Source organism: Salvelinus namaycush, chromosome 34, assembly GCF_016432855.1.
Source record: "Salvelinus namaycush isolate Seneca chromosome 34, SaNama_1.0, whole genome shotgun sequence".
Lineage (NCBI taxonomy): Eukaryota > Metazoa > Chordata > Actinopteri > Salmoniformes > Salmonidae > Salvelinus > Salvelinus namaycush.
This window is the reverse complement of record NC_052340.1, coordinates 1,260,724-1,271,837: the sequence shown is the minus strand read 5'-3', so window position 1 is coordinate 1,271,837 and position 11,114 is coordinate 1,260,724. Positions and strand designations below refer to the sequence as shown.

The 11,114-nt window shown below is 41.8% G+C and overlaps 1 pseudogene; it reads right to left on the bottom strand.

The window, feature by feature from the left end:
* Positions 1-1,790: 1,790 nt before the first annotated feature.
* Positions 1,791-9,784, bottom strand: LOC120029120 (annotated as a pseudogene).
* Between the last annotated feature and the right edge of the window lie 1,330 nt (positions 9,785-11,114).

The following is an 11,114-nucleotide window of genomic DNA, read 5'->3' as shown; positions in this document are numbered from 1 at the left end:
TACAGTAAAACGTCAACTGCAGTGTTCCTCACCTGGCTTACTGTAAAAAGCAAAACAAAGGATTGATTACTGTACTTCTATATTTCCCTCAACCCTGTCTTGTGGATTTGGCCATAGGTTCTCATCCACATCACAATGGATGTTTCATTAGCCCAACATCTTGGGAAGAATCTTCGGGCACGGCGAATCCAGGCCTGACACTGGTCTGCCATGATGTCATTGCATGCGTCATCCATGGCCTGGAGAAGGGCGGCTTGTTTGTGAGGGCACCCATCATAAAACAGCTGCCCTCCTGGGATTTTTACGCACTGCAGTCTCTAGAGTTTACAGAGAATTGTGTGATAAACAAAACACATTCAGTGAGCGACATTTCTGTGGGCAAAAACACCTTGTTAATGAGAGGTCAGAGTAGAATGTCCAGACTCATTCAAGCTAACAGAGAGGCCACAAATGCTCAAATAACAGCTGTTTAAAACAGTGGTGTGCAGAATGGCATCTCTTAATGTACAACACCATGAATAATTAAGGCTGTTGTGGAGGCAAAAGGGGGTCCTACCCAGTACTAGATAAGTGTACCTAATAAAGTGGCCGGTGAGTGTACAGTAATGCCAAATCTGAAAACATAGTCTGGAAAAGTGGTACATGGGACCATAGAAACAGTGTCTGATAAAGAATTATGATGAAATATTACAGCCATAGATAATGTAGTCCAATTGGTTCATATTCCACGGTAATTGGTGTCAATGGATCTCGTTATCCTGAAACTTTCATGATCTAAACATGGAATATTGTTTGTCAGTTTCCATAAAACTGCATTAAGAGTAATGCAACAGTTACTTATCATTTTGAGGAGTTGTATCAATTGATAGTTCGATCATTGTAATGAAATGAATAGACAGTCATCTCAGATGTAATGTGTGAATTGCATTTTGAAATGGTAATACTTTGATGTTAAGTTGTGTCATTTTGAACAGGTGATTTTAGTTCAATGAACAAATGATCTTAGCTTTACGTGTATTGTATCCAAGCAATTGGAAAAAGTGTTAGAGTTTGGAAAAATTTGCATTTTAATCATTGGTTGTGAGTTTTGTGTCTAGAGTTTTGAAAAATGACATCAAGTTTCCGAAATTAGTGCCAAAGTGATTGTAAAAAACTGTATTGTAAAAAAAAATCCCTGTATGGGAGACATTTAAGAAAACCCAGTATAGAACACACTGGAAGTATTTTTTGTTTGGAGAATACTTACTTATATTTGAGATCTTGCCATAACATGGACTTGGTGTTTTACCAAATAGGGCTATCTTCTGTATACCACCTTAACCTTGTCGCAACACAACTGATTGGCTCAAATGCATTAACTTCTTATGCCTGCAGGGCAGTATTGAGTAGCTTGGATGAAAAAGTGCCCAGAGGTGCCCAGAGTAAACTGCCTGCTCCTCAGTCCCAGTTGCTAATATATGCATATTATATATGCATATTCCACAAATGAACATTTAACAAGGCACACCTGTTAATAGAAATGCATTCCAGGTGACTACCTCATGAAGCTGGTTGAGAGAATGCCAAGGGTGTGCAAAGCTGTTATCAAGGCAAAGGGTGGCTACTTTGAAGAATATAAAATATATTTTGATTTGTTTAACACTTTTTTGGTTACTACATGATTCCATATGTGTTATTTCATAGCTGTGATGTCTTCACTATTATTCTACAATGTAGAAAATAATACAAATAAAGGAAAACCCTTGAATGAGTAGGTGTGTCCAAACTTTTGACTGGTACTGTACATGTATCTACTTAAGAAGGTGTGTCCTCAAATCTATCACGCTAGGGGCCTCTCTTGTTTTGCCTACATCAATGTTGTAGATGGTTGTCTGCACAAATGTGTAGAAGTTGAAAAGAGCATCATCATATGTCAGGTTAATGACAAAGTGGGCTTTGAAAATTTCATCAAACGCACACAGACCACTAATTGCCTGGCAGGGAACAAGCCTCTTGTCCACCACAATGTGTAGTTGTCAATCTCGCTGTGTCTTCTTCCAATGACCAGGAGGTATGGCTGTTGACCATGGTCCCCATCAAGATGGTCTTCAATGCTGCAGCATGACTGCAACACACAATGGGTCTTTTTATGTCCCTCTCCACATGTTAAGACAACGAAGATGCAACCCAATGAAGAAATTACACAACAATTACTGTCTCATCTTACCTTATGAAAGTGCACTAGTCTGCCCACAGCATCACTGGCACTGATCTTGGTCCTCTTCCCTCCTGCTGGTGGTGGGATGAGATGAAGCAGCAGCAGCAACAGGGAGGACATATCATTGTCCCAGTCTTAGGGCAAGAAAAGGCAAAGACCCCAAATCACATTAAACAATATCACTGAGTTTGAAACATTGCACTGTCCACGAGAGAATCCACTTACTGGTTTCATTGTCATTCTCTGGCAGTTTTTCTGCAGACTTCAGGAGGCAATGAAAATCGATGGTCGTAGTCAGGGATTTTGCCAGTTTGATGACTTTAGGCTTCAATACAGTGTCCCACTTTTCAAGGAGCTTAGCGGATGTTTCATCGTCTGTTAAGAATTTTATGAATAATGACTAAATGATGTATACATTTAACGTAGGACTATAACTAACAGAATTCTACCCTGTCACTGTATGATTGATTGTATGACATTTATTAGAATCAAAAATCTATAAATCTGATGTGTGTAGTTTTAGTCAGAATTAGAACAAGGGTGCAAGTGTGAAACAAATGATGAGGAGCTATCGACAGACAAGCTGTACTACTGTGTTCCTTTCAGGACTTTCTGTCCCCACCCAGGGAGGGGAGAGACCTTGGGCTTGTAGTAGATTGTATAACAGGTGGCAGACAATGTATGAGAAGGAGAAGACTTGTGAACTATATTGTCATTGTCTTAGAGGAGGAGGGACAGTTATAACGAAATGAGAAGTATATAAACCAATGTACATGTAAGGATGGGCAGAGCTCTCGTAAATAAACATTCTGACTATTGTAGACTGGCCTCTGTCTGTTTCATTTCAACAAGAACATTACAAATTCTTGGTAACAGACCGAGTAGTTTAATTGAAGTTCAGTTTATGAACATTGAGAACATAATTATCATAACATCATCGAACATCAGCAGAAAGTACTGATTCGCTTAAACAAAGTGGACCAATCCCTCTCTCCACTGGGATTCTCTGCCTCTAACCCTATTACAGGGGCTGAGTCACTGGCTTACTGGTGCTCTTCCATGCCGTCCCTAGGAGGGGTGCGTCACTTGAGTGAGTTGAGTCACTGACGTGATCTTCCTGTCTGGGTTGGCGCACCCCCTTGGGTTGTGTCGTGGCGGAGATCTTTGTGGGCTATACTTGACCTTGTCTCAGGATGGTAAGTTGGTGGTTGAAGTTATCCCTCTAGTGGTGTGGGGGCTGTGCTTTGGCAAAGTGGGTGGGGTTATATCCTGCCTGTTTGGCCCTGTCCGGGGGTATCATCGGATGGGGCCACAGTGTCTCCTGACCCCTCCTGTCTCAGCCTCCAGTATTTATGCTGCAGTAGTTTATGTGTCGGGGGGCTAGGGTCAGTCTGTTATATCTGGAGTACTTCTCCTGTGTTATCCGGTGTCCTGTGTGAATTTAAGTATGCTCTCTCTAATTCTCTCTTTCTTTCTCTCTCTCGGAGGACCTGAGCCCTAGGACCATGCCTCAGGACTACCTGGCATGATGACTCCTTGCTGTCCCCAGTCCACCTGTGATTATTATTATTTGACCATGCTGGTCATTTATGAACATTTGAGCATCTTGGCCATGTTCTGTTATAATCTACACCTGGCACAGCCAGAAGAGAACTGGCCACCCCTCATAGCCTGATTCCTCTCTAGGTTTCTTCCTAGGTTTTGGCCTTTCTAGAGAGTTTTTCCTAGCCATCGTGCTTCTACACCTGCATTGCTTGCTGTTTGGGGTTTTAGGCTGGGTTTCTGTACAGCACTTTGAGATATCAGCTGATGTAAGAAGGGCTTTATAAATAAATTTGATTTGATTTGACCAACTCAACTTCATGACCAACACAAAATCATGTTCTCAATGCGAATGACTCAACATTATACACGTCAGCTACTACAGTGAATGAAATCACTGCTACACCTAACAAAGAGCTGCAGTTAGTTTCAGAATGGGAGGCAAGGTATTTGGGAAAAATCTTTCACTAACCCCTAAACCTCAACTAAATCTTGTAATAAATAATGAGGAAATGTAAAATAAAGCGCTGCTCTGCCTTTTTATAAACGCTATCAACAAGGCAGGTCCTACAGGCTCTAATTTTGTCACACCTGGACTAATGTTTAGTCGTGTGGTCAGGTGCCACAAAGAGGGACCTCTGAAGGGACTTAGGGAAGTTACATTTGGCTCAGAACAGGGCAGCACGGCTGGCCGTTCAATGTACACGGAGAGCTAACATTAATAATATGCATGTACATATCTCATGGCTCAAAGTGGAGGAGAGATTGACTTAATCATTACTTGTTTTTGTAAGAAGTGTTGACATGCTGAATGCATCAAGGTGTCTGTTTAAACTACTAGCACACAGCTCGGACACCCACGCATACCCCACAAGACATGCCACCAAACGTCTCTTCACAATCCCCAAGCCAAGAACAGACTATGAGAGGCGCGTAGTACTACATAGAGCCATGGCTACATGGAACTCTTTTCCACATCAGGTAACTGATACAAGCAGTAGAATCGGATTAAAAAAACGGATAAAAATACACCTTATGGAACAGCGGGGACTGTGAAGAGACACAGGCACAGACACATATGCACATGATAAGATACGCAATCTACACACACGTGTACATGGATGTTGTATTGTAAATATGTGGTGGTGTAGTGCTGGCCTAAGCTAATGTGTTGAGTTAGGTGTTATTAAATGTAATGTCAGGTAGTATTTTAAACTGTATGTTTCAACTGTATGTTGTCTTATGTTGCTGGACCCCAGGAAGAGCAGTGTAACCACCTGTCATCCACTTACATGAGTGAATTATCTTAGCCTTCCTGGACATAAGCCTTTCTTTACCTCATCACCAACATTCACAAACACCGAACCTTTGAACTGCAGTCAATGGACACCCTGTACCCTACTATACTAACTCTGCCCAGGACTAACCAAATGATTTAGAGAGACACCCATCCTAATCATTCCCATCAGGGACACCTGGGCTATGATAACCAGACCTGGATTCGAAAGGCTTTTTATTTTATTGCTTTGAGTGTTTGAGCCTGTCTGATGCTTGTGTCAGATGGACAGGGTTTGCACTTTTGGGATGATTCCATTGGTTTCATTGGGCCAAGCTAGCTCAATCAAGTGGCGTTAAAGTATTTGGTGGAAATAACAATACTAGGGACATCTCTGTAATGGTGGCCTTTCCAGAGGCTTGATCACAGCACATCCATCAGACAGCAGTATATTAGATTCATAACAACCATTTCACCACAACACACTGAGCATTCACTGCATGGATTTACCTGCTTCGCAAAAAACATACACACATTCACACAAATAGAAAGAGAGTGAGGAGAGGGAAAGACAGAGCGAGAGAGGTTAGGGTGAGAGAGAGAAAACAGAGAAAAATCTCCCTTCTCAGTAAACACCACAGTGCTAAGACGTTTTAATGACTGACAGTCACTTCTCGAGCTCGATAATCAAGCACCCCAGTTGTGTCTAAATATTTGCATTGTTTCAGAAGCATAATTAAATAACAATTACCGCTGGCTAAATGTCTTTTCCACATTGTCTGTTGTCAAAACCCACAGGGGAGAAAGCACGCTAGAGCGGTTCCTGTTTTCACAGCTAATAAGCCTGTAATGAAAAATGCATCAAACGGCCCATTAGTCCTCGCCTGGAGCTGCTTATTCAGACCGAGCATGCGGGCGGAAGTCTGCGGCTTAATGCTTGCACTCGTGCTCGAGAGCCCCATCTCCAAACACTCGCCGAGTGGGTGCCATCTCTTAATGCTGTACGCCGCAGTGGCTTTTCTCCATTAGGATAGAAATCAGATTGTTTTTCCCTCTCCTCAGTGTCACTCTATTAAACAGGACGGAAGTATCCCTCGTGGCCGCTAATTAGCTATAATCATAGTAATGTGGCCGGGCTCTCGGCTCAGCTGTTGCAGCCTAACCAGATCCTCTAAAACACACAACAAGAGCACTGTGTGTGCGTGCATGTGCAAACGTGTACATTTGAGATCGGAAGTTTATATACACCTTAGCCAAATACATTTAAACTCAGTTTTTCACAATTCCTGACATTTAATCCTAGTAAAAATGTCCTGTCTTAGGTCAGTTAGGATCACCACTTTATTTTAAGAATGTGAAATGTCAGAATAATAGTAGAGAGAATGATGTATTTCAACTTTTATTTCTTTCATCACATTCCCAGTGGGTCAGAAGTTTACATACACTCAATTAGTATTTGGTAGGATTGCCTTTAAATTGTTTAACTTGGGTCAAACGTTTCAGGTAGCCTTCCACAAGCTTCCCACAACAAGTTGGGTGAATTTTGGCCCATTCCCCCTGACAGAGCTGGTGTAACTGAGTCAGGTCTGTAGGCCTCCTTGCTCGCACCAGCTTTTTCAGTTCTGCCCACAAATGTTCTATGGGATTGAGGTCAGGGCTTTGTGATGGCTTGACTTTGTTGTCCTTAAGCCATTTTGCCACAACTTTGGAAGTATGCTTGGGGTCATTGTCCATTTGGAAGACTCATTTGCGATCAAGCTTTAACTTTCTGACTGGTGTCTGACTGGTCCCTCCTGCAGCAAAGCCCCCACACAACATGATGCTGCCACCACCGTGCTTCACGGTTGGGAATGTGTACTTCGGCCTACAAGCCTCCCCCTTTTTCCTCCAAACATAATGATGGTCATTATGGCCAAACAGTTCTATTTTGGTTTCATCAGAACAGAGGACATTTCTCCAAAAAGTATGATCTTTGTCCCCATGTGCAGTTGCAAACTGTAGTCTGGCTTTTTTATGGCGGTTTTGGAGCAGTGGCTTCTTCCTTGCAGAGCGGACTTTCAGGTTGTGTCGATATAGGACTCGTTTTACTGTGGATATAGATACTTTTGTACCTGTTTCTTCCAGCATCTTCACAAGGTCCTTTGCTGTTGTTCAGGGATTGATTTGCACTTTTCGCACCAAAGTACGTTTATCTCTAGGAGACAGAACGCGTCTCCTTCCTGAGCGGTATGACAGCTGCGTGGTCCCATGGTGTTTATACTTGTGTACTATTGTCTGTACAGATGAACGTGGTACCTTCAGGCGTTTGGAAATTGCTCCCAAGGATGAACCAGACTTATGGAGGTCTACAATTCTTTTTCTGAGGTCTTGGTTAATTTCTTTTGATTTTCCCATGATATCAATTAAAGAGGCACTGAGTTTGAAGGTAGGCCTTGAAATACATCCACAGGTACACCTCCAATTGACTCAAATGATGTCAATTATCCTATCAGAATCTTCTAAAGCCATGACATCATTTTCTGGAATTTTCCAAGCTATTTGAAGGTACAGTCAACTCAGTGTATGTAAACTTCTGACCCACTGGAATTGTGATACAGTGAATTATAAGTGAAATAATCTGTTTGTAAACAATTGTTGGAAAAATTACTTGTGTCATGCACAAAGTAGATGTTCTAACCGACTTGCCAAAACTATAGTTTGTTAACAAGAAATTTGTGGAGCGGTTGAAATTTTAATGACTCCAACCTAAGTGTATGTAACCTTCCGACTTCAACTGTAATAGGCTGTGTCAGATGATGGCCCAAAAAATTGTCAAAAAATCCAATAACCCAAGTCATAATAAAGTCTGCTCATAATAAAGCTCTGCTCTGCCTTCTTAACAATGCTATCAACAAGGCAGGTCCTACAGGCCCTGGTTTTGTCGCACCTGGACTACTGTTCAGTTGTGTGGTCAGGTACCACAAAGAGGGACTTGGGAAAATTGCAGTTGGCTCAGAACAGGACAGCACGGCAGGCTCTAAAAAGTACACGGAGAGCTAACATTAATGACATGCATGTCAATCTCTCATGGCTCGAAGCGGAAGAGAGATTGACTTCCTCATTACTAGTTTTTGTAAGAGGTGTTGACAAGCTGAAGGTACCGAGCTGTCTGTTTAAAATACTAGCACACAGCTCAGACACCTATGCATACAAGACATGCCACCAGAGGTCTCTTCACAGTCTCCAAGTCCAGTACAGACTATGGGAGACGCACAGTACTACATAGAGCCATGGCTACATGGAACTCTATTCCACATCAGGTAACTGATGCAAGCAGTAGAATCAGATTTAAAAAGCAAGTAAAAATACCCTTTATGGAACAGCGGGGACAGTGAAGTACACACAAACATAGGCACAGACACATGCATACACACACATGATAACATACGCACTATACACACACATACACACATATTTTGCATTGTAGATATGTGGTAGTGGAGTATGGGCTTGTGAATTCTCTAATGAATGTATTGTAATGTTTTTAGAATTGTATAACTGCCTTAATTTTGCCAGACCCCAGGAATAGTGGCTGCTGCCTTGCAAATAGACTGTTCTCTTTGCACGGCAAGCGGTACCAGAGTGCCAAGTCTACATCCAGAAAGCTCCTTAACAGCTTCTACCCCCAAACCGTAAGACTGCTAAACAATTAATCAAATGGCCACGCTAATTATTTACATTGAAACCCCCCCATCCTTTTTGTTTTTACACTGCTGCAGCTCGCTGTATATTATCTATGCATAGTCACTTTACCCCTATCAACATGTACAAATTAACTCGACTAACCTGTACCCCCGCAAATTGACTCGGTACCGGTACCCCCTGTACATAGCCTTTATTGTGTATTTTTTATTACATTTTTTACCTTCGTTTATTCTGTAAATATTTTCTTAACTCTATTTCTTGAACTGCATTGTTGGTTAAGTAAGTAAGCATTTCACGGTACGGTATACACCTGTTGTATTCGGTGCATGTGACAAATGCAATTTGATTTGGTTTGAAATATGGACCTGTAAGGACTGATATACAATAGGCAGAAATATCAACCATGAATATTTGTTATACTTTTTGGTAGTTGATTAATAGACAACTTTCCAAGTCAAATTTGTTTTCATTCAGTGCTGTATGGTCCTGAAAAAATACATACAGTTACACATGTCGTTTGACAGGAAAACAAGTGGGCTCCAAAATCAAAATGACATTTTTTGGGGTCTAAAGTTCCTTGAAGCATTTTGTATCTTTAGCCCCTACTCTTGCAATTTAGTCAGGGCGCCACCACAGATTATCTTTGGGGCCGACCAGGATATTGCCACAAATCCAATATGGAGTCCAAAATCCATAATGGCTGTCATAATACCCTTTGATGGAGGTTAAATCACATGCAAATATGAATTTTGTATATGAGAGTAATTTTTTTCTGAATTGTGTCCAACACTCATGCTCATAAAGAGTGTTTTGGTTTAAATCACATTTTTTCTATGTCCAATATGGCCAGCATAATTCCACTCAAGCACCTTCCCCTGCATATACAAAAAAGTCTACAAAAAATGTAAAACACCTTCCAAATATTGAGTTGCACCCCCCCTTTTGCCCTCAGAACAGCCTCAATTCATCGGGACATGGACTCTTCAAGGTTTCGAAAGCGTTCCACAGGGATACTAGCCCATGTTACCTTTAATGCTTCTCCCAGTTGTGTCAATTGGCTCGATGCCATTTGGGTGGTGGACCATTCTTGATACACATAGTAAACTGTTGAGCGTGAAAAACCCAGCAGTACTGCAGTTCTTGACACAAATCAGTGCGCCTGGCCCCTACTACCATACCCTGTTCAAAGGCACTTAAATCATTTGTCTTTCCCATTCACCCTCTGAATGGCACACATACACAATCCATGTCTCAATGGTCTCAAGGCATAATCCTTCTTTAAGCTGTCTCCTCCCCTTCATCTACACTGATTGAAGTAGATTTAACAAGTGTCATCAACAAGGGATCATAGCTTTCACCTGGATTCACCTGGTCAGTCTACAGTATAGTATGTCATGGACAGAGCAGATGTTCTTAATGTTTTGTACACTCAATGTTAATTGTCTCTGTTTATTTTGTATTGTGTTATTCTATCTTTAAAAGAGTTTCATACAGTTCTTGGTATAACTATGACTATGTGTGGCACTGTCATGCCCTGTTGCGTTTGAATAGCTGAAGCCAACTAGCTATTCAATGTGTGTTCATGTTCTTCACAACACAAGCACATAATAGCGTTACCAAGTTAGAGAAACGCAGCCTGTAATTCAACAGTCAGCCAGTTCCGAGGCCTGACAAGGTTGCACAGCCAACTGGTCATTCTGGGCAAGCTGCAGTATTCTTCCTGTATGACTGGCTGGGTATTCAGGGCTGTGTGGTGATCAGTTTCCATTTTTTCAACAGTTGGGTAGAGGCACTCAACAGATGCAGCTTGCATGCCAACGAGACCCATTGACTAATTGGAATGTTATCTCAGCCTGAGTGACGCTGGGGATACTCCAGTTCTGGAATGGCAGTTAGTCTGGTTGTGAAGGAGAGACAGTGAAAGGGCTGTCATAAACAGACCTGCCCTAGATCTTTCTAACACCTACAGTATAATTTACTTGTGGATGGAGTTTTTTTAATGTTGAATGTGGCAAAAAGACCTGCAGGTCACATCCTACATATTCCTTTATATTCCTTTGGAAGTCAGGTAATTTGATTATTTGGCCGATATGTGGGTAGTTGGCTGTGATTACAGTCCGGGGCAGGCCCAGAAGGAGATGAGGAGAGTGGCAGGTTACCTAGAGGTTACTTATAGTGTAGGCCATAGACTATCAATATGAAGTACTGGTTATAAACTTTCATTTGATTTGATGTATGAGGGACGTAGCACAAATCCACAAACACATACAGCTAACCGTCAAGATGAAGGAAACACCAACACGAAGAGTCTTAATAGGGTATTGGGCCACCATGAGCCACCAGGACAGCTTCAATGCGCCTTGTCATCTATTCTACAAGTGTCTGGAATTCTACTGGAGGGGTGCGACTTGCACA